Here is a 24,732-nt window from a genome sequence, read left to right on the forward strand (position 1 = left end):
AGAGCACGGAGTCAATGAATCATTTGGTTGAGACACTCGACTCGGCACCAAACCAGAGGACCCCGATCAACTCTGGGACTGTGTTGCAAACTGCGAGCTCCGCATGCACCCCACGTGTGAGGCCTGCAGCCTTCGCCACTTCCACCAGCCGCCCGTGTCAACTGAAGAGGGCCTCAGAACCCACGCGACATGCGTCATTGATGGCGACGTGAACCACAACCTGCAGGCGACTGCACCATGCACACTTGATAGTTGAAAGCGAGGCTGTCTCCACATCTTGGGTGAGATCTCCCTGCTGGTACACCGAGTGCACACTAGATTTCTTTCCAGCCCTGAACGCTATCTAGCTAAGTGGCTCAATAACAGAGGCGTCCACCGGGCCCACGCAGCCTGCCCGGCAACTTAGCCTCGACTGCCAGGCCAGCCGGTCGATCCGTGTGCCCCGGCTTCCCGCCAGGGTGCGAAACGAAATCTCTGCTGCCATTTGTAAGCAGTATTTCACTTCGTGCAGTATTTAACGACACAGTACTTCACCTCCGGTCTTATAATAAAATAACTGATGGATGCAACATCGGCAACAAGATGGTTACTTCAATATCCATCGTTGCTTATAGTTATTAAATCAGCTTATTGTTATATGCATGTGGAAAATCTCTGTACCTTACGATGCGGTGAAAGTATTTAATTTTATTAATGCTCATCCTACCAGCCTACTAATTACCGAATTTTTGTAATACTAACCTAAATATTTAAAAGTTTTTATTGACTAACACGGATGTAACATGGGTATATAGCTGCAGAATTTTTCTCACCAGGTAAACTTTTCCCAAGGCAAAGTCTGGCTTCTGACTGTAGTTTATTTGACAGAAATTTCGTTAAAAAATCAACAGGTGAAATTTATAATTTCATGGAACAAACACAAACCTGTGTAACGTGCAAGATCGTATGAATCGTTCATTCTCACCAGATACGTCTTCCCACAACCAATACCTGCCTTCCGACTGTACCTGATTTGACAGAAATTTTGTTAAAATCTCAACAGGTGAAATTTATTACTTCACAGACCGAACACAATCCTGTTTAATGTGAAAGACCGTATGAATCGTTCATTAAAAGCCTTTCAGTTTGGGAAATCTGTCGAAATTCCAATCAGATTGAGTGCTTCGATACCCTTCGTGATTTTCTAATAGAAATTCGTCTTACTTCGGACGAAAACGTCGAGAATAAAATTAAGGAACAATTGAAGTTATTTGGAAAAATTTCGAACAGTATTTCCCTGCTCTGTCTAGTGATAACAACTGGATTCGCAATCGCTTGGAAAAGGCGATACTTTTGGAAGCCCGCATCTCGTGGTCGTGCGGTAGCGTTCTCGCTTCCCACGCCCGGGTTCCCGGGTTCGATTACCGGCGGGGTCAGGGATTTTCTCTGCCTCGTGATGGCTGGGTGTTGTGTGCTGTCCTTAGGTTAGTTAGGTTTAAGTAGTTCTAAGTTCTAGGGGACTGATGACCATAGATGTTAAGTCCCATAGTGCTCAGAGCCATTTGAACCATTTTTTTTTACTTTTGGAATCTCTATGGAGTGTAAACTCCGCCTGGGGTCAGTTGCCTTGCAACAGCCACTGCCGGTTCCAAGCCCGGATAAAGGAGGAGAGTTGGGCATTGGGCTTACAACCCAATCCTGTAAAAAACTCTTTGTTACGAAAAATAAACTTGCCTCGGACGTGGATAGATACAATGGGATACGAAAACTGCAGAGGACAAACGGCACAAGATTTAGAAATTTTAATTTTGGACCTTGGAATGTTCTGAGCCTGTGTAGACCAGGAACCATCCAGACTATGGTCTCAGAAATTAACAGATATAAACTGGACCTGGTGGCGGTACAAGAGACAAGATGGCTAGGAGAAGGAACTCACAAAGAGGATGGATACACACAACTCTACGGCGGATGTGTAGATAAACACGAACTCGGCACTGGTTTTATAATACACAACAAAGCAGCAAGTTTGGTGAAGGAATTCAGAGCTGTTAACAAGAGAATATCCTACATAGTGTCAGACATCACATTCATCAATGTTCATGCCCCAACAGAGGATAAAACCGATGAGGAAAACGAAGAGTTCTGTGGTGTCACCGCCAGACACCACACTTGCTAGGTGGTAGCCTTTAAATCGGCCACGGTCCGTTAGTATACGTCGGACCCGCGTGTCGCCACTATCAGTAATTGCAGACCGAGCGCCGCCACTCGCCCCAGTTGTACAACCGACTTTGCTAGCGATGGTTCACTGACGAAATACGCTCTCATTTGCCGAGACGATAGTTAGCATAGCCTTCAGCTACGTCATTTGCTACGACCTAGCAAGGCGCCATTATCAGTTGCTATTGATATTGTTAACCATGTACCGTCAGACCGACGTTCACCTTTAACGGATTAAAGTTAAGTATTCCACCAGCTACGTCCGCTTTTCTATATTCTAATTTCCTTGTCCTGTTCCAGACCTCACGCCAGCCTGCGTGAGCTAAAACGCGTGCCTTTCGGCTTCCTCTAAATTTAGTCGGTTGGTCTCCTGCCAATCCATAACAAGTTCTATGACCAACTAGAACAAACAATTGGGAGCACACCAACTAGAAATATCAGGATAGTGCTGGGAGATTTTAATGGGAAAACTGGAAAAGAAGAATTCTACATACCAACTATAGGAAGGCACAGTTTGCATGATGAGACCAATGAGAATGGTTAGAGGATGATCAACTTAGCTATCTCAAAGAACCTGAGAGTAAGTTCAACTTACTTCGAAGACAAGAGAATACATAAGGGATCATGGTGTTCACCAGATGGAAGAACCACCAACCAGATAGATCACATCTTGGTGGACCAGCGCTATAGTCATAGAGTCATGGACGTCAGGTCGTATAGAGGAGCCGACTGTGCGTCAGACCACTTCCTCATTGTGTGCAGGCTTAAACTCATGTTTACCTATGTGCACAAGAAGAAGGGGACACTAGAACCTGCTTTGAATGTTGAGAAACTGCGAGAAAGTGCCATTAAAGAACAATATGCTACAGAAATCAAAAACCGTTTTCAGGTCCTAGAGACCCTAGAACCAAGAGAGAACGTGGAAAAAAGGTGGAAAGAAATAAAGTCCACGGTATTAAGTGTAGCGGAGGATATATTGGGAAGAAAGAAGATAACGAAGAAGAGGAAATGGTTCAACGAGACATGCCGGAAGGCTACAGAAAAGAGAAGGGAGATGAGAGAGTAGTGGCTAGTTGACAGGGAGAATGAGCAGAAAAGGGAACATTTTATCAACATTATAAGGGAGGCAAAGCTAATTCTAAGAGCAGAGAAGAGAATATAGCTAACCAATTTGCTGGAACAAGTTGAGGCAGAGAGACAAAACAAGAACTCAAGGCAATTCTTCCAATACATAAAAAATCGGAAACGTGGATTTCAGAGCCCAACTTTTTTCATTAGAGATAAGAATGGCAACCTGATAAATGACAAGGAAAGAATTGTAGAAAGATGGAAAGAATACTTCTCAGAACTGTTGAATCGCCCAGCCAAGATGGGATATTATCTGCAAACACTACGGAGGAAAGGAAAGATGAAGAAGAATGAGAAGATGGTAAACAAGAGGTGAAAATAGCAATCAAAAAACTGAGAAACAACAAAGCCCCAGGAGAGGATGGAATAACATCAGTATTAATCAGGGAAGGAGGTGAGAGCTTACACTTAGAGATATATAAACTGATGCAGTTGATATGGAAGAAGGAGTCACTGCCAGAAGAATGGAAATTGGCTATAATAAGCCCAATATACAAGAAGGGAAACAAAATGGAATGCGGTAACTACAGAGGAATCAGCTTGTTGAATGTAACGTATAAGGTGCTGTCCATCATTATCCTCAGAAAATTACAACCTTTCATAGAGAACAACATACGGGGGTACAACTAGCTTTCGACCAAACCGATCGACAATAGATCACATTTGCACACTAAGACAGTTGTTTGAAAAGCATTGGGAATATGATAAAGATATCTACAGCCTGTTCGTCGATTTTCAACGAGCATATGACAGCATCCACAGGAATAGCCTATACACTGCAATGCGTGACTTCAGAATCCCTGAGAAGCTAGTGAGAATGGTGCAAGCTTGCATGGAAGGGTCAAAGGCAGCAGTACGTTTCCGAGGAGCCACATCAGAAACATTCGAGATTGAGACAGGCGTCAGACAAGGGTATGCTCTCTCACATGTTCTGTTCAATGTCATCTTAGAGAAAGTAATAAGAGAGTGCAGGCAACAGGAGTGGGTTGGAGTAGAGATGGACGGTAACTGCAATTGTCTCGCATATGCAGATGACATAGTACTATTAAGTGAATCAAAGCACAAGTTGAAAGAAATGTAACAGAAAATGGACAATAATGCACAGAAGTTAGGGCTCAAAGTGAATCGAGACAATACAGAGTTCATGCAATTAGGAAGAAGACAAGAGCAGGTAGAATTTCTTGAGATAGATGGCAAGCGGTTCAAGGTAGTAGACGAATACAAATACTTGAGATCTTGGTTTACCACGTACAACAACATAAAATGGACATCAAGGAAAGAATAGCAGTGGGAACGAAATGCATGCGTTCCCTCAGAGAGACGCTTGGTTCTAAATCAGTCTCAGTGACCACTAAGATAAAAATCTACCACACAGTGATATGTCCAGCAGTAATGTACGGTTCAGAAACATGGAGCATGACTGGGCGAGAAAGGGACGTACTATTAATATTTGAAAGAATAGTAATGAGGGAGATACGGGGACCAGTTTTAGATAACGGAGAATGGAGGAGGAGGAAAAACGAGGAAATCTACCTTCTGATGCAACAACCAACTATCCTACAGAAGATAAAGAGCAAAAGAACACAATGGGTGGGCCATGTAGCCCGTATTCCATATGGAAGACAGACGAAGATGGCGCTAGCGGGGATACCAAGCACCAAACGCCCCATTGGACGACCAAGGCAGCACTGGATGGACCACCTGGCGAAGGACCTAGCAGTCCTAGGAATTGAAGACACCTGGAAGAACCGGGAGCACAAAACGGGAAGGAATGGAGGCAATTTGTGAAAGCAGCACGTGGTCTGCAGGGCCTGCGATCGCTGAATATCTATCTGTCTAATTATGGAGTGTTAATGGAATCGAGCAGCTACTCGGAACTTCGAGTGACTAACTTAAAGAGGGTACATCTTTGTCACTGACAGGTTTCCAATGCTGTCAGACAAAGCGGCAAAATGTGTATTATCTGTCGCATCCACATACGCATGCGAAAAAGTTTTTCATTCTTAAACACGCAGAAGAACTAAATGCCGGTCGGGGTCGGTGTGGCCGAGCGGTTCTAGGCGCTACAGTCTAGAACCGAGCTACCGCTACGGTCGCAGGTTCGAATCCTGCCTCGGGCATGAATGTGTTTGATGTCCTTAGGTTAGTTAAGCTTCAGTAGTCCTAAGTTATAGGGGACTGATGACCTCAGAAGTTAAGTCCCATAGTGCTCAGAGCCATTTTTAAGAAATAAATCCCGAAACAACCGCCACAGTGAAAGTAATTTGAAACTGTCTTTACCTTCTGTGGTTCATGATGTCAGAGTTGTGTCACATGCAAAGCAGACGAATCCTCCTCAACGAATTCCGAGGAAAGATTGAGCCAGTTAATTCCATAATGAAAACTCGTAGATTAACAGAAAAGTGTAAAATACTTTAATACTACGTGCTAGACCTATCCGTTGTGGAAAAACTTTAAGAGCCCTTTCGATGTGGTGAAATGGCCAGCCGCTGTGGCCGAGTGTTCTAGGGGCTTCAGTCCGGAACCGCGCTGCTGCTACGGTCGCAGGTTCGAATCCTACCTCGGGCAGGTCTAATAAGTTAGGTTAGTTAGGTCTAAATAGTCCTAAGTCTGGGGGACTGATGACGTCAGATGTTAAGTCCCATAGTGCTTAGAGCCATTTTACAGTTAATTCATGACAACAAGTTTGACGTGATTACTCATGTGCCCTACTCACCTAACATGGCTCCCAGCTGCTTTTGACTTTTTCGACTCTCTGTGGTCGTATAGTCACTAGCTATGCAGCTATTGCATCAGCGATTTTCCAGTGGTCAAACCAGACGCCTGAAGAAGAGCTCGCGATGGCCATAGAATCATGGCATCGACGTCGTGAAAAAAATCTGTGCGACTGCAGGCAGATTTCGTCGAGAACCGACAAGTTTCACAGTTCTCGTGTGATTACTTTGTGAGGAAAGAAATGGAGGTTTTACAACTTGAATACGCCCCGGGAGCTCTAGAAGCTGCAGAGGATAAGAACAGCAGGGTAAGCCTGAGACTAGAAAACGACCAACAACTACAGTCTGGTGCACGAAATGTGTCAGCATTTTGCCGCGCCGGGTAGCCGCGTGGTCTAGGGGCCTTGACACGGTCCTCGCGGCTCCCCCTGTCGGAGGTTCGAGTCCTCCCTTGAGAACGGGTGTGTGTTGTCCTAAGCACAAGTTAGTTTAAGCTATATTAAGTAGTGTATAAGCTTGGGGACCGATGATCTCAGCAGTTTGGTCCCATAAGATCTTACCACAAATTTCAATTTTTTGTCACCATTCTGTTTAGGAATGAACACTTGACTGTAAAGACAAACTCAAAGAAACAAACGCTACTACGGAAAATACTTTGTAGAGAATTGTTCCAGCTCAGCACCTCCTCAATATGTCTACATGCTGTGCATTTCACCTGCGGTCGTCGCACAGTGGCGCTGGCAGCAGTCCACATAACGCAGAGGTGTGTTGGTGCATGTCAGAGTACGGTGCAGCGAGTAAGTGTGCAGACGTTTTCAGGCGTGCTAATGGTGACTGTGTGTTGAAAATTGCTCAAGGAACACATATTGACGACGTTATGAGGGGTAGAATACTAGGGCTACTGGAGGCTGGTCAAACACAGCAAGTCGTAGCACGGGCCCTCCGTGTGCCACAATGTGTGGTCTCAAGATTATGGCAACGATTTCAGCAGACAGGAAACGTATCCATCCGCTACAGTACGGGACGTCCACAAGAAGACCTATATTTCACCATCAGTGACCGCAGACGGCCACGGAGTACTGCAGGTAGCCTTGCTCGGGACCTTACCGCAGCCACTGGAACAGTTGTCTCCAGACACACAGTCTACAGACGACTGAACAGACATGGTTTTTTCGTCCGGAGACCTGGAAGGTGCGTTCCACTGACCCCTGGTCACAGGAGAGCCGGTGACGCCTGGTGTCAAGAACACAGTACACGATCATTGGAACAGTGGTCCAAGGTTATGTTCATGGACGAGTCCAGGTATAATCTGAACAGTGATTGTCGCCGGGTTTTCATCTGGCGTGAACCAGGAACCAGATACCAACCCCTTAATGTCCTTGAAACGGACCTGTATGGAGGTCGTGGTTTGGGGTGGGATTATGATTGGTGCACGTACACCCCTGCATGTCTAGGAACTGTAACAGGTCAGGTGTATCGGGTCATTTTGCACCAGTATGTCGTCCTTTTCAGGGGTACAGTGAGTCCCACCTTCCTCCTGATGGATGATAAAGGACGGCCCCACCGAGCTGCCAACGTGGAGGAGTACCTTGAAACAGAAGATATCAGGGAAATGGAGTGGCCTGCCTGTTCTCCACACCTAAACCCCATCGAGCACGTGTGGGATGCTCTCAGTCGATGTATCGCTGCACGTCTTCAAACCCGTACGACACTTCAGGAGCTCCGACAGGCACTGGTGCAAGAATGAGAGGCTATACCCCAGCAGCTGCTCGAGCACCTGATCAGAGTATGCCAACCCGTTGTACGGCCTGTGTACGTGTGCAAGGTGACCATATACCATATTGATGTCGGGGTACATGCGCAGGAAACAGTGGCGTTTTGAAGCACATGTGTTTCGGGATGGTTTTCTCAACTTATCACCAATACCGTGGACTTACAGATCTGTGTCGTGTGTGTTCACTGTGTGCCTATGCTATTAGCGCCTGTTTTGTGTAATGCCACGTAGTGTGGCACCACTTTCTGCAACTATTGTTAATTTATGAGCGTATTTTGTTTGTTAACCACGCCGTCCAAACACAAATGCGCCTTGTCTGAAAACCATACGTTATTGAGATTTTGGTTCCCTATCCTCCGCCTACCGGTCAAACACTAATCTCTGCCGCTTATGTTCTGCAGTGAGCTTCTCAGTAGTGGTCATCTTGTACGGGTACATCCGGAGGTCTCTTTTCAGAATCCGTTGAACGGAGCGTCTGGATACGCCCAGTTTCACTGCTGCCTTTCTGTACTACGTGCCTTGGTTTCTCTATAGAGCAGCTCGTACTGTTTCAGTATTCTGCGACGAACAAACAAGCTTCGTCCGATGTCTCTTCGCTTCCAGCATTGATCTTTCCCGTACAAATTGATCATACATCATGTGAATGGTTCTGTTGCGGGGAGGGGGCTACCACGTGTGAAACGATTGTCGAAACCATCTCTGAGTCGCAACAGCACTTTTCGTTTCGTGAAAAAGTAACAAAAGCGCCGATGGCGGCTACTTTGTTAGTCAGCCATTTTGTAAACGCTAGTCTCCTAACGACGGTGTCTTGAATTACGCATCATTTCGTAACTCATTTGTTTCTATAATCCCTACTACTAGTTCTGTTGAGATACTGAACGGGTGTCTAATGCGACTCACAAATTATGTGCGACACGAGTGGTGACACGTTTAGTGCACCAATTTGTGATTAAGGATCTTGGATGCAAGTGCTACTGTGAGAATAAGAGACTGGCGCAGCAGACGAAGTCGGGGCGAGCCGCCATAAAAGCAGCTGACGCACAGTCTGGCAATCACGAGGTACTCGGCAGCATCCCTCCTTCCGTTGCTGTTTGGGAGGACGGTGGTTACAGCCGTCCTTGCATATTCAGTTTTAGAATTTCAGTTTAGAATTTCAAAATTTGCTCTTGACACAACGTTTATTAGGTTTACAGAAAAAGTATACAAAATTTCATAATTATGTGATTTCCTTAAACTACCGGGATGGCTCCATAGACACGGACACTATCGACTTCCTTCCCCGGACAGAGCTTGTGGTCTGTCCCTACTGACTTCGTCGACGCAGTGGCGCAAAGTCTTCTGCTGCGCCCAAAATATCAACGAAATGAATGTTTTCCATCATTGGTATTCATCCTTGCTACTTTTGACTCCAGCTTGTAACAGCTCTACTGGAAGTTAGTTATTTGGATTTCTGGAATTTGCACATACTATGGATGTCTCAGACGCTAACCGACAGTTTTGAATCGCGCATTATTCGGGCGCAGTCTCTGGTCAGAGTAGCTGTTTTCGCTGGAAGATGCGCTTTCTCTTGTCATAGCTGCTTGGCAGCGTGGAGTGGGCGAGCTCTATCGTTACAGGGTGGTAGACAGACGAAGAGCAGGGGAGTCGAGGCAATGTAGATGTAAAGTTAAGTGCTTCTGTGTTTAAGTAAAATGATTTTTATTGATATCAGAGGAGAAAGATTTGATTGCTGATTTACAATGAAATGCGATTTAATGAAATTAGTAAGGAGTATTAAGAGGAATGAACATAACATTTTGTATTTAGGTAGTGGCAGTGCACTCGCGTGTAGTTTAGAATCATTTTGAATGAGACGTCCACATCAGGTAACTTTAGATTTTTAATTAAAGATTGAGTAATTTTTACTGTAAGGTATTTTTTTAGTGTTTATCAGTAATTTGTCTAACATTCGTGAGACTACGAGTTTGATATCACTGTTGCCTTTTGCCAATGTTAATGAGTGTTGTAACATGAATTTCATACAATTAATAACATATCAGATACTATAAAAACAGTTTGGTTGGTTCAAATGGCTCTGAGAACTATGCGACTTAACTTCTGAGGTCATCCGTCGCCTAGAACTTAGAACTAATTAAACCTAACTAACCTAAGGACATCACACACATCCATGCCCGAGGCAGGATTCGAACCTGCGACCGTAGCGGTCGCTCGGTTCCAGACTGTAGCGCCTAGAACCGAACGACCACTCTGGCCGGCAAAAACAGTTCGTTAAAGGGATATTTCTTCTGAGAGCATTGTCCTGGATCCAATTCATTTTTATTTAAAGCAGAATCTGACTGAATAATATGCATAAAATAGTTTACTTATTGTCTGAAGCATTGCACTAAGCTCTTAGCAACTCTAGTTAGAAACTTGCAGGTGGCGCACAGAGATCAACGAGTACCTCTTTTCCGAGCAATTACATTACGAGGTAGGATTCTTTCATTTCAGGATCGGTTTGCTACGAAAATTGTCAACCCACAGGGAACATTTCACGAACAGCGTTGTTAGGCAGATCGTTAAAGCACGCCGACCACTTTGTTTAGTTAAACAGATTAATAGCAAAGTTCACGATTTGATCAGTTCACACCTTTTTTGGGGAGTGTGGTATACACCACTTCTAACAAACACCGAACAACGCGCTCCAGTACGCGGCCGCCAAATACATCGCTGGCCGCACTTCTCTGGGCGGCCCGCTGCCTCCATCGCTGGCCGTCTTCACAAGCACGCTCCCTTACGTGGCCGAGAAATACTTCGCTGGCCGCACTTCTCCGGGCGGCTCGCGGCTACCATCGCTGGCCGCCTTCGCGCGCGCGCGTTTGTCAGCACACAGCAATTGGCTACGCCAGGCAACATTGCGATTGGTTTTCCCTGGAAAACAGCGACCCCAGCCCACGGCTCCATTAACTAGCAAGCCTTATATAAACCCGGCCGCCGCCGCAAACGACAGTTCTCATCGGGAAGTGCAGTACGCCGTGTTCCAGCTGCTTGTGGATTACTCGCCGCACCACTCGGGGTTACCTGGCTGCACGGCGGAAAATCTTGCGACTTCACTTGGAGAGACTGAACTTCACTGGACTTGGGAATAATTAGGGACGTGCACCCCACCACGCACATTTGGACATTGGTATAACCAAACTTTAATTATGCATTACTTCTGAATGTGAGCCTGGGTAGACGCTTGGCTAAGATAATTGTTAAAAAGTGATTTGTGATTTAAGAAACCAGACTGAAGAGGTTATTGTGTTATTCCTGGTTATAACACAATAAAATGGCGACGAGCACGCACAAGGAGACGTTGGAAGATCTCCTCAAGAAACTTCTCCAGCAGCAGGACGAGAACCACAGGCTGCTACTCAACATCCTCCAGCCACTTATACAAGGTTCATGCAGACGCAGGCCGCGCAGCAAGTACCGCCGTTTCCGTCCTTTGAAGAAACGTTAGAGGACTGGGAAGCCTACGAATCCCGATTGCTGGAACATTTCCATGCTTTCAAGGTACCTGACGTTGGCCTCATGAAATCTTTGTTTTTGTCTTGGTCTAAACCTGAGATTTATCGGCTCTTGTGCAAACTGGCCCTCTTATCAAAACCTTCGGAGCTGACTTTTGCCGAGATTCGCTCGTTGCTCACTAAATATTACCAGCGCCATACCCATGTTATTTCATCTCGAGTCGCCTTTTACCAATGGAAGAAACAGCAGAATCAGACGCATCGAGAGTGGGCAGCGGAATTGCAAGGCTTGGGGCGCCGATGTCGCTTTGTTACCTCTAAAAATAAGGACTCCTACGCCGAAGAAATGATCCGGGACATGATTATCCGGGGTACGCGAGACATGGAGTTCCAACATGAGGCCCTTCAGCTCGTCGACCTCTCATTGGATAAAGTCTTGGACTTGGCACAAAGCTTCGAGGTGACCCGTGCAGCAGGCAAGAAACTAGTATCATGGGTCGACATTGCAGCAGTCAATGTAAACACATCAGAGCCGGCGGCTAAGGCCCACCCGAGTGATGATTCCGAAATAGCGACAATGTGGGCAGGCCGCCGGTCCACTAAGCAGAACAGTCCGCCACCTCGCTCCAACCGCTCAAACCGGTCGTGGGTGCCAAAACGTTTGCCATCGTGTCCTGATTGTTTTAAAAAACATCAACGAGATGACTGTCGTGATCGATGGGCCTTTTGCTACAAATGTTCTTCCGAGGGCCATTTAGCATCTGTGTGTCGAAAGTCCCGCCGACCGCAGCAACCTTTGGATCTTCCGATGGATATTAATCTGATCGCCGCTATTGATCATCAGGAGACCACCAATAGGCTTTTTATTGAAGTCCTGATTGCGGAAAAACCGATTCAATTACAGGTCGACACTGGCGCAGCCGTGAGCATTCTAAATTACGCCACATATTTGAGACTTGGCGCTCCTCCCTTGCACGACACGCAGCGACGGCTCATGGCGTATGGTAAACATTCCATTCCAGTCCGCGGTCAAGTCGACTTGCCGACGACATAACCGGAATGTCACCCGCCAGGTCACCTTCTTAGTCGTTAACAGGGATTCCTCTTAGAATTTATTTGGGCTGGACGCCTTTCGGAAATTTGGTTTTTCAATCGACGATTCTGTGAATTTGGCGTCGGACGAGGTTCCGTACTCGGATCTGGACAGGCTGTGCCAGGATTATGCAGACCTGTTCACCCCCGGCCTCGGGTCCGCAAAAAATTTTGAGGCACACATCACACTGAAACGGAATGCGCGGCCTCGGCATTTTCGTGCCCATGCCGTTCCTTTAGCTCTCAGAGATCAAGTGAAGAATGAGTTGGACCGCCTCACGGCAAGTGGCGTTCTTGAGCCTATTCCTTCTAGTCAGTGGGCTACTCCCCTCGTCGTTGTTCGGAAGCCGTCAGGGCAGCTCCGTCTCTGCGGCGACTTTAAAGTAACAGTTAACGCCCAATCAGAGATCGAGACATATCCTATTCCAAAGCCGGAAGAGTTGCTGTCCAAATTGAAGGGTGGAAAATTCTTCTCGAAAATAGACCTCGCTGAAGCATACCTACAACTCCCACTTGATGCCGCATCTCAGCAGTTCCTGACCCTCAACACACCGCGCGGGTTATATCGTCTGAAACGCCTTATGTTTGGGATAGCCAGTGCCCCTGCTATTTTCCAGCGGTTTTTGGAACAATTAGTCCTTAAAGTGGATGGATGCATTAACTATTTGGACGACATCGTGGTGACGGGTCGTACGACGGAGGAACACCTTCACAACCTGCAATATTTAGTCCAAGTCTTACGGGAGGCTGGCCTAAAATGTAGGAAAGAAAAATGTTGTTTTTTCCAACCTGAAATTGAGTACCTTGGCCACGTCATTTCCTGTTCGGGTGTTCGTCCGTTAGAGAAAAATATAGAAGCCATCATCAAGCTGCCTCGACCTACAACACTGACACAAGTTCGTTCCTTTCTGGGGAAGATTTCATATTACCGAAAATTCTTACCCGCGGCTGCGACGGCAACTGCCCCCTTGTCTCAGTTATGCAAAAAAGGGGTTCCTTTCGAGTGGACGCCGGCATGCGACCGCGCCATCCACAGGTTGAAATCCCAATTACTGCAGGCCCCGTGCCTCGCACGTTTTGACCCTACTAAGCAAATCGTCATTGCAACGGATGCCTCGGATACAGGCATCGGGGTGGTCCTGGCTTACAGGGAGGCAGATGGGTCGGAGCACCCTGTGGCCTATGCATCGAAAACATTAACCGATACGCAACGCCGGTATTCCCAAATTGAAAAAGAGGCACTGGCCATCGTCTTCGCCTTAAAGAAGTTCCATGTTTTTGTGTATGGTACAAAGTTTCAAAGTTTCACCTCATTACGGATCATAAACCCCTCATATCATTATTCAATCCTGCAGCAAAGATCCATGACCGGACTGCTCACCGTCTTCAGCGCTGGGCTTTGTTTTTGGCCCGATACCAGTATGATATCCACTTTCGCAACACAACCGAGCATGCCAACGCTGATGCCCTCTCCCGCCTTCCATGGGGACCGGATTTGGATTTCGACAAGGAGGAAATTCTGTGTTTTCACGTAGACGAAGAAGCACAGGCCGCAGTAGAGGCGTTTCCCATTACCAGCTCTCGGGTAGCGAACGCAACCAGTAACGACGAGGTGCTCCGACAAGTCTGTCGTCACGTGCGTAATGGATGGCCCGAACGACCGCCTCCCGCGGCTTCTGCGGCGTTTCGTCAGTTCTTTACTGTCCGCCATCAGCTTCAGTTGGATGACGGGGTCCTTCTACTTCTTTCGGACGACGGACATCCACGGGTCGTCATTCCGCAGTCTTTACGTCAGCACGTTCTGCACCTGTTAAACCAAGGTCACTGGGGGATATTCCGGACGAAGCTTTTGGCTCTCCGGTTCACATACTGGCCCGCTATGACTCAGGAGATTGAACGCCTCACGCAGACGTGTCCCTCCTGCCAATGCCAGCAGGCAGCTCCACGACATTCCTTTGCCTCTTGGCCACCATGTGCTCGCCCTTGGGAACGGGTGCATGTTGATTTTGCTGGGCCGGTGTTTAATGCCAAGTTTTTTATTGTCGTCGACGCATATTCCAGGTTTCCATATATTTCCCGCTGCAACTCCGTTTCCACCTCCACCAGTGGTATACACCACTTCTAACAAACACCAATCAACGCGCTCCAGTACGCGGCCGCCAAATACCTCGCTGGCCGCACTTCTCTGGGCGGCCCGCTGCTTCCTTCGCTGGCCGTCTTCACACGCACGCTCCCTTATGTGGCCGAGAAATACATCGCTGGCCGCACTTCTCCGGGCGGCTCGCGGTTACCATCGCTGACCGCCTTCGCACGCGCGCGTTTGTCAGCACATAGCAATTGGCTACGCCAGGAAACATTGCGATTGGTTTTCCCTGGAAAACAGGGACCCCAGCCGACGGCTCCATTAACTAGCAAGCCTTACATAAACCCGGCCGCCGCCGCAAACGACAGTTCTCATCGGGAAGTGCAGTACGCCGTGTTCCAGCTGCTTGTGGATGACTCGCCGCCCCACTCGAGGTTACCTGGCTGCTCGGCCGAAAATCTTGCGACTTCACTTGGAGAGACTGAACTTCACTGGACTTGGGAATAATTACGGGACGTGCACCCCACCAGCACATTTGGACATTGGTATAACCAAACTTTAATTATGCATTACTTCTGAGTGTGAGCCTGGGTAGACGCTTGGCTAACATAATTGTTGAAAAGTGATTTGTGATTTAATAAACCAGACTGAAGAGGTTATTGTGTTATTCCTGGTTATAACAGGGAGATCATAAAATGGAGCTAATTTCATGTTGTATTCTCGCAGGTGCTTATATTTGGTTTCTCTCGCAGTTGGAAATGCACAAAGTCGCGGGAAGCTAAATAATAACAAAATTACAACCAACCAACCAAGACAATACGAGCTGAAAATAGAATGAAACGAAAAATTATATTTGAAGGAAACTTCCGAGCTGTACTGGAGCTGCGTGTGTAAGCGAACTCGGCTGTGGAGACGTGTGTACACGAAGAACAGCGGCGTGTTTCAGTAAGCGTAGAGCGCTCCCGCTGTGGCTAAACTGGTCTCATTGCGCTCGGGCAGAGCAGAGCTGCGATCTGCACCTGCTCCAAAGGAGCCATTCTCATTTTTGTCACGAACAACTGCACGGTTGCACCTTCTTTTTCCCTTTTCTCCCTTCTTCCATTTCAACCGGTCAGACGGGGTCCCGCTACGGGAAGGAAAGCTTCTCCTAGAGTACGGGAGGAACGAGGGAGTCCATCTTGGCCATTCTGGGCAACGTCCTCATGGAGAGTTCTCTCGTCCTTTTTGTGGTGTGTTTCATCAGTAAACACACAGTGTAAGATCCTGTGTGCAGCGAGTAGAATTCTGGTCGACGGTAACAACTGAAACACTAAAGTGAATCAGTTCCTTCCCGAGGACACATTTCGCGTCTTAATCCCGAAGTGGCTTATTCGTCGATCGTCCAGAGAAGGGAAATTTATATTGTGATTAAAGCTGCTATCCGGATCATCAAGACCACACGCTTTGATATTTTATCAACGATGGATCTTACGAACTTCGCGGCCTTTAAGGGGGGACGTTGATGAAACACACTATTTCAAAAATGCACCTAATCCACAGTTCTGGAGATATGGCAATGAAATTTTGTACCACGCTTTACATGAAAGTAATACATTTTCCTTTGATTATATGCAACTTTTTTTGAATGAAATTTGGATTTTTATTTTCAAAAAATGATGTATATTCCTTTTACTCAGAAAGTATTCAAGAGATTTCTACAAAAATTTCTCTGTTTCATCTCTTTGCATGTTGAAAGCTTCTCTCATGAGGCTTTTGGAATAGGTCAGATAGGAGAAGTTTCATAAGTTTTTAATTATAATTCCACAAGTTCAATTTTAAATTCATGCAAAATTCCAAGCACTTTACCCCATATCTCAGTTTGTAATCAGAATTTCAAAATTTGCTCTTGAGACTACGTTTATTTAGTTTACAGAAAGCCGGCCGCGGTGGTCTAGTGGTTCTAGGCGCTCAGTCCGGAACCACGCGACTGCTACGGTCGCAGGTTCGAATCCTGCCTCGGGCATGGATGTGTGTGATGTTCTTAGGTTAGTTAGGTTTAAGTAGTTCTAAGTTCTAGGGGACTGATGACCACAGATGTTAAGTCCCATAGTGCTCAGAGCCATTTGTTTACAGAAAACTGTGTAGGAAATTTCATAATTCTAGCATTCATAGAATCTGAGGAAAAGGTACATAAACTGTAAAACACAAACTTTTCAGGAAACGGCAATTTAAAGTTCAATCTTTTTTCCTTATGTCACTTCTTCAGAAGGCACCACATTTGTACTTTGGGTCGTCTTTCCCTTCAAGGCTTTTCTTCTGGTTTCTTGTTGTCTGTCTTCTTTCCTTTACCAGGTCTTCAACTGACTTTTCAGCTGCAGAGACGCGCCGTAAATCTGTTTTTCCCAGGACGTCTTGAGTAAAATTTCCTGTCTTGAAGCCCATTCTTTCTAATACCTTCATCCTCCCAGCGCTCTCATCATTAAATATAATAACTGCATCATAAGTTGCAATTCTGACAACTGTAGCAGATGCAAATGTGTTTTTAGGGCATCGTTTCCATATGAGTGAATTTAGAGACTCATTGATACGGAACAGAGTCAAAGATGATCTATAAAATCAGAGAGTGTGTACCATGGCCTTCTAGATGTATCCCGCACACTTTGGTTGAAAGTAATACACAGAATCGTTGTTCACTGAGCTGGTATTGAAGTGCTGCTTCAAAACGTGGGCGTAGCAGGGAGCCCGCGTCACACTTTTAATTAATTTTCAGGCACTTCGGATGCAATTTCAACATTGAAACTTGGTGAACTTATTGTCCACGAGTTGTATTAACAAATAAAAAATAAATCGAAAATTGACGGTTTTGGTCAATTTCATCAACGTACCCCCTTATGGATTGTTGGTGATTAACGCGATGCGCCACAAATATATTGAAAATGCTTTATTTCAGTGGCCTTGGTTGGTTGATTTGGGGATGGGACCAAACAGTGAGATCTTCGGCCCCATCATATTAGGGAAGTATGTCGGCCGTGCCCTTTCAAAAGAACCATTCCGGCAATTGCCTGAAGCGATTTAGAGAAATCACAGAAAACCTAAATCAGGATGGCCAGTCGCGTGTTTGAACCGTCGTCCTCCCGAATGTGAGTCAAGTGTGATAACCACTGCGCCGCCTTGCTCGGTATTTCAGTGTCGTAACCGGTTTCGGGCTATCATCACCACCTTCAGATGGCTAAGGTTCCTGATTACATTACTGTTTCGTCAGCAGCATGTCGTCTGCTACTGCACTGCACAAGGATATCTGAATATTTAGCGACACTCCTGAAAACAGCTTGTCCTATAGTCCTTAAACAATAAGTTCATTCTTAGAGTAAAAGCATTTTTCTGTCATTAGCACGTTGCACCTTCCACACCTTTTCTTTGTTTAATTTAGACCTTTGCTCAATAGAAAGTGAATGCTATCATTGCTTATTGAGGTCTTTGCAATGTGAACAAACACACCGAATGCAAAGCACATGTCTGAGATCTGAAACTGACATGATACTATGAAGGGTTTGGGTGCCACAGCGGTCTGTTTACAATGTACGTGGTGCTCGCACTGAAACAGCCTATATAGTGTCTTGAAAAAGATTAGGACCACAGCAAGACGAATCGCCGTGCACTGGAACATACGAGGGTTATTTCGAAAGTTCTGCACGCTGTAAGACAGAATGGAAGAAAATAATTTATTTTACAAAATACTTTCACCGGCTTTCAATATGATCTCCATTCTTGCTTATGACAGCTTCCCAATGGTTTGGCAACTTCTCTATTCCGGATAGGGCACCTTCATTGTTGAGCTCTCTGATTACTCGAGTCACCGTACTGGAAGCTCCTTCAGTTGTATGAAAATGTTCTGAACGCAGTTGTTCTTTCAGTTTGGGAAACAAATCAAAGACTGGTGGGCTCATATCAGGAATGTATGGTGAGTGGGGAAATATTTCAGCAACATGTGATCTTGCATTATCGTTCAGAATGAGGACACCAGCTGCAAACAAGTCAGGCATTCACTGACAAATTTTCCGGTGCAAAACATTTTGCACAAATAGCTTGTAGTACTCGCCTGTTACAGACGTTCCCTGAGGCACTCTATTTGTAGCTATGCATTCATGTCTACCCAAAGATCATCATTAGTTTCACCTTCGACTGTTGGCGGTGGATTTTTTTCGGGCGTGGAGAGGCGCAACGTTTCCACTGTGATGACTGAGACTTCAGTTCTGGCCCAAACTCTGATCAGGTGCAACGATCCTTTTCAGAAACTCTTCTCCTTCAGTTCGATAACGCTGAGGAAATTCTTCTGCAATTCTTTTGCCAGCTGCTTTCTATTCTACACTCAGATCATGCGGAACACATCTGGCAGCAACTTTTCTCATCTTTAACTTTCCAGTTTTGATTCTGTAAACTGAAGTGACAGACATTCTGGTGTCATAGGCAATTTCCTCACATGTTTTTCATCGATCCTCTCACAAAATGTCAATAACAGTACCTGAGAGGCGCAGTCTGTTGTAGTTGATGGCCTTCCACATCTTGAGTTGTCCTCAATGCTTACCGACCTTTACAGAAACAAGCAGACTAGCGCGATAGTGGGCTATTAACAACGATACTCATCCCATAGACCTCTCTCAAGACGCTCCAGATTTCCGTTGGGTTCTTTCCACCAAGGTATTCGATTTATATGCAGGGGCGCTGGTCACTATGTGTAATCAGAAATGACTCGGTTTCAATTTCCATTTTAAAACTGAATTACTCACGAGAAAGCCACGCGAATGAGCAAACAAATGTACGACCGTGACACCTAAAGTCTCGCTCAAAACTTCATGAATTTCAATTTGACCACACCACCGTAACGGAGCATGCACAGTGTTCGGGACTTCATCTACATCTACATCTACATTTATACTCCGCAAGCCACCCAACGGTGTGTGGCGGAGGGCACTTTACGTGCCACTGTCATTACCTCCCTTTCTTGTTCCAGTCGCGTATGGTTCGCGGGAAGAACGACTGCCGGAAAGCCTCCGTTTGCGCTCGAATCTCTCTTACTTTACATTCGTGATCTCCTTGGGAGGTATAAATAGGGGGAAGCAATATATTCGATACCTCATCCAGAAACGCACCCTCTCGAAACCTGGACAGCAAGCTACACCGCGATGCAGAGCGCCTCTCTTGCAGAGTCTACCACTTGAGTTTGCTAAACACTTCCGTAACGCTATCACGCTTACCAAATAACCCTGTCACGAAACGCGCCGCTCTTCTTTGGATCTTCTCTATCTTCTCTGTCAACCCGACCTAGTACGGATCCCACATTGATGAGCAGTACTCAAGTATAGGTCGAATGAGTATTTTGTAAGCCACCTCCTTTGTTGATGGACTACATTTTCTAAGGACTCTCCCAATGAATCTCAACCTGGCACTCGCCTTCCCAACAATTAATTTTATATGATAATTTCACTTCAAATCGTTCCGCACGCATACTCCCAGATATTTTACAGAAGTAACTGCTACCAGTGTTTGTTCCGCTATCATATAATCATACAATGAAGGATCCTTCTTTCTATGTATTCGCAATACATTACATTTGTCTATGTTAAGGGTCAGTTGCCACTCCCTGCACCAAGTGCCTATCCGCTGCAGATCTTCCTGCATTTCGCTGCAATTTTCTAATGCTGCAAGTTCTCTGTATACTACAGCATCATCCGCGAGAAGCTGCATGGAACTTCCGACACTATCTACTAGGTCAAATGCAATGATCCTCGTATTTAAGTGTGTACAACTGATTCATCGTTCGTGAAAAACATTAGCATGTTTTTAGTGCCGGTACAACATATAAAATGGCGCTAAAGAATGAAATACTCTTGCAGTGCCGGAGTGGACGACATGGCGCTGACGGAGTGTAATAGGAAACGTTAGCCACTTGGAAGTGGACGCGATCGCCCCTAACCGTTTGTTGTATGGCGATAAAGCATTTAAAAGTATCTGCAATTGGTTACGTTAGTCACTAACAACCATATGCTTTATTGATCTGTTAATACACCGAAGACAATTTGAACCTCCTCTGATCGGTAATCGTTCACCGCCAAGATTCCGATAGGGCATTTTCACATATTTTGAAACGTCCTTTTCTTAAATTGAAATTATGAATGGACACAATCAGGCAATTTTGTATCTGTAGAAAGAAAAAAAAGCAACGGCAAGCACCGGCTGCTATTTTTAAGGTTACTGTAGTAGACATCGTGGGATTACCTTGTAGAGTACCTGGAAGTATTTCTGATGTGGTGCAATAGAAACATGTACAGAGTGTAATGGTCAGAGAGTCGGAATAAAGACGCGGCTGTAGGAAGAACAGGTGCACACCGATATCTGTGATAATCACTATCAAACAAAAAACAGATCTAATGTACAACAGTATCTGATACGGTACCCTGAAAATTACCGCTGCAACGACTAAAGAGATGAAAACGGTAAGAAAGACTATAACACCTTGAACACGTTACAGATGTACTAGGCACGTAGAAGCGAAAGGATTAGCAAAAGACAAAAAGAGATGAAAGACTGCATTTAACGTGACGGAGTACTGATACTTTGGTCTTACAGACACTAGCAGGTGACGTGCACATCTTCGTTCATTTCTTGGAGGAATTTAACCCCATTATCTTTAACCTTATGCTGCGTGTGGTACGGAAATTACAACTATTTGTGATATAACAGAAAAAATGTAACATTTATCAGTGTCAGTCACTTTTACTTCCTTCCACGACGCTCTCTGAGGCATTCGGGAGGTCGACGACTCAAATCCCTGTCCGGCCATCGAGATGTTTTCTGTGATATCCCTAAATCGTTTAAGGCAAATGCTGGGACGGTTCCTATGGAAGGACACGACCGATTTCCGTCTCCATTCTTCCACAATCCGAACTTGTGCTCCGTCTCTGTCCACCTTTTCTTCGACGGGACGTTAAACACTATGTCTCCATTTTTCCTTTCGCGATTCGAGTGTTTACACTCTCATCATCGGATGGATCATTCGATTACGTTAGAATTCCTTTCCCTGGATGTAGCGAGGAGTCTAATTTACCTTCATTTCTAAGAGGTTGCAACAGTAATGGCATAGACAGAAAACGGGCTAAATCTACAAAAAGAAATGTCATTTTAATCCACTGATCTATCTAAAACAGCCAACTGTCCGTAATAATCTTAATCTCGCTACGAACAAGCCATTATCTGTCACTAGTTGCAATATGGCACTAAAGTCTACACATGTTGTGTATGTGTGAGTTTCGCAATGTAAAGTGCCTTACGATGTGGTTTATTTCTACGCTTGTACCATCTCTGGACTGTTTTTGATTTTGTTTCGGAACTTCGTGCTCCTCGGTGATACGTTATTGTAGCTGTAACGTCCCTCGGTGTTCTTTTTGCTGGAGCATGTACATCTCACAGGTAGATTTGTTATTGTTTGCATACGACTTCAGTGCCGTACTATGACGAAGAGTGACCCACAATAACACACAATAACTTTTAACGAAACTAAAGACAGACCACTGTTTTACATCCTGGAAGAGAAATTGTAATGTAATCCATGGAACCTCCTGAAGATGATAGTGTAAGCCCTCGAAATGCATCATGGAAGAAAATAAAAGTGACTGACACTGATAATTATTTTATTTTGTCTGTGTGGAAATCTCCGTTCAACGTGGAGAACATAACTTTAAACAAGATCGTCTTAAATTAATTCTACATGTGAACGATTATGTATGTGTTAGCGACTAGCGTCTGTGTGTTTCAGACAGTGTTTCGTCTGGTTTTCTGCACTCTTTAGTGTGTTGTTACCTGCTTTAGTCTTTTCATATTCACGTATTTGCTACATCCACAAACTGTTCTAGATTTTACAGTTTTTCTTACCATTTTTCACCACTTTGCAAGCAGGAGTGGACATTTCCATAATACCGTAGCAGATATCACGAGCTTTTCAGAGACATTTTATTCACCTGATCTTCTACTAGTGTTAGAGGGAGGGTAGTAATACAGGGAGTGCATAAAGTCCGGGAACACATTCAATTATTCATTGCACAAGATTTAAACATTTTACAGATGTCTTACATGTTGCACTTTGAAGAGAAACTCTGGAAGTCTTTTTTACAAACATTCGATATGCGAACCATGAGTGAGCCGGCAGACGTCAATACGATAATCGAATTCTTGCCACACCCGTCCCAGCATGGCATCGTCGTTTGTGGCAGTCGCTTCCCGTATTCTCTCCCAGAGCTCTGCTACATCACGTGGTAGAGGCGGTAGATACACCAGATCTTTAATGTGTCCCCACAGAAAAAAGTTACAGAGAGTGAGATCTGGTGATCGGGGAGACCATTTCATGAAACAGCTGTCCCCTTCTATAGCACGGCCTATCCATCGATGGGGCAGCTCCGTGTTCAGGTACCCACGAACTTCACGATGAAAATGGGGTGGAACACCATCCTGCTGAAAGATGAACGGAAAGTCCAATTGCATTTGACGCATCAGGCATTGCTGCAACATGTACAAGTAGGAATATCCAGAGACAGTGCTCTCTGCGAAGAAGAATGGCCTGAACAGTTTTCGACGTGAAAAGGCACAAAAAAAGTTTACCTTTGAGGAGTCACGCTCAAATTCAATGCAATCGTGTGGATGCTTCGTATCCCAGATTCGACAATTATGCCTGTTCAATTTCCCATTAGTGTGAAAAGTGGCTTTGTCGCCAAAAATTAAGCGATCAACAATACCATACCCATCCTCATTCAATTGTTGCAACTGCAAACGAAACTCAAAACTCATGTCTTGTCAATGAGCTTCTGCACTAGCTCCAATCTGAATGGCTTCATAGGCAGCTTATGTCGCAGGACTTTCGACACTGTCTTTGGAACCATTTCGAGTTCACGACGTGCACGACGCACCGATTTCTTTGGACTCCTTATGAATGTCTCTCTTACGCGCTCCACATTCACTTCACTCACACTGTGACGTCTGCTTCTCTTTTGGGCACAAGCAACCCGTCGTAAGGAATTTGTTGTGCCAGTGGTAAATGGCCTTCGTTGTTGGTGGCTTCTTACCGTACTTGGTTCTGAACGGCCGTTGAACAGCTGTAGCATCCTTGTTTTTGTCGAACTTCAACATACAGTAAGCTTTCAGGGTTTCTCTTCAAAATGACATATGTATGATATCTGTACAATGTTGGTTCTTGTGCAACAAATAATTGAAAGTGATCCCAGACTTTATGTACACCCTGTACATATATAAAGGTGGGAGTAGGACATGGACACAGAGTGAGGGGGAGGAGGAGATGAAGAGATTGCAGAGGAGTTGATAGACAGATAGAGATGAGACTGGTGTTGACATGGATGGAGACAGGGAGAGAATGGAGGTTGAGAGCGAGGGGATAAGAAGAAATGGACAGAGAGAGGGGAAAAAGGAGATTGGCAGATAAAGTGAGGAGGTCGATGTGAGCAGATTGAGAGGGAAGGGGAATTGGCTTGAGAAACTGGGAAGAAAGAGACTGGCGGATGGGTGGAGGAGATGGACAGAAAGAGAAGAGAGGAAAGAATGATCGGAGAGAGGGGGAGGAGGAGATGCTCAGAAAGGGGAGGAGGAGGAGAAGAAGAAGGGGCTGGACAGAGAGAGGAGGAAGGAGAGACAGAAAGGCGGGGGGTGGGGGGGGGGAGATGGACAGAAAGAGATGGAAGCCGAAGGAAGTGGATGGACAGAAAGTGGAGGAGATGGAAAGGCAGAGGTGAGAAGACGATTTGGGCAGAGAAAGTGGGAAGGAGAAGATGTACACAGAGATAGTAGAGAGGTATATGGGCAGAGAGATGCGGGAGGAGGTGGGCAGACACGAGGTACAAGTAGTAGATACAGTGGCGATATTACACCCCAATACTTGGTACAGCCTAAGGAATGTCCTCACAGAATGAGACGCTTCGGACAGCTTTCAGTTGCGAAGAGCTATCCACTACAGTGTCGAAAGGATCCCCCTCAACATAGCCACAGCAACACTGAGGCGTTTCCATAGAAACGAGCAAAACTGAGGCGTTTCCATAGAGACGTTCACTAATTCGCTTCGCCTAAAGTCGTGAGGCAGCATCATTTAGCACACTGTGTCCGTGCTAGTTCATTTTACGCCGCCGCGACAATACGTTTACGCCTACGGTAACAACGAACAAATACATTTATTCGTCACAGCTGTGCGCGTTGTACACACCACTCTACTACAAACAC

The sequence above is a fragment of the Schistocerca serialis genome, chromosome 1 (assembly GCF_023864345.2).
Source record: "Schistocerca serialis cubense isolate TAMUIC-IGC-003099 chromosome 1, iqSchSeri2.2, whole genome shotgun sequence".
In the NCBI taxonomy this organism is placed as follows: domain Eukaryota; kingdom Metazoa; phylum Arthropoda; class Insecta; order Orthoptera; family Acrididae; genus Schistocerca; species Schistocerca serialis.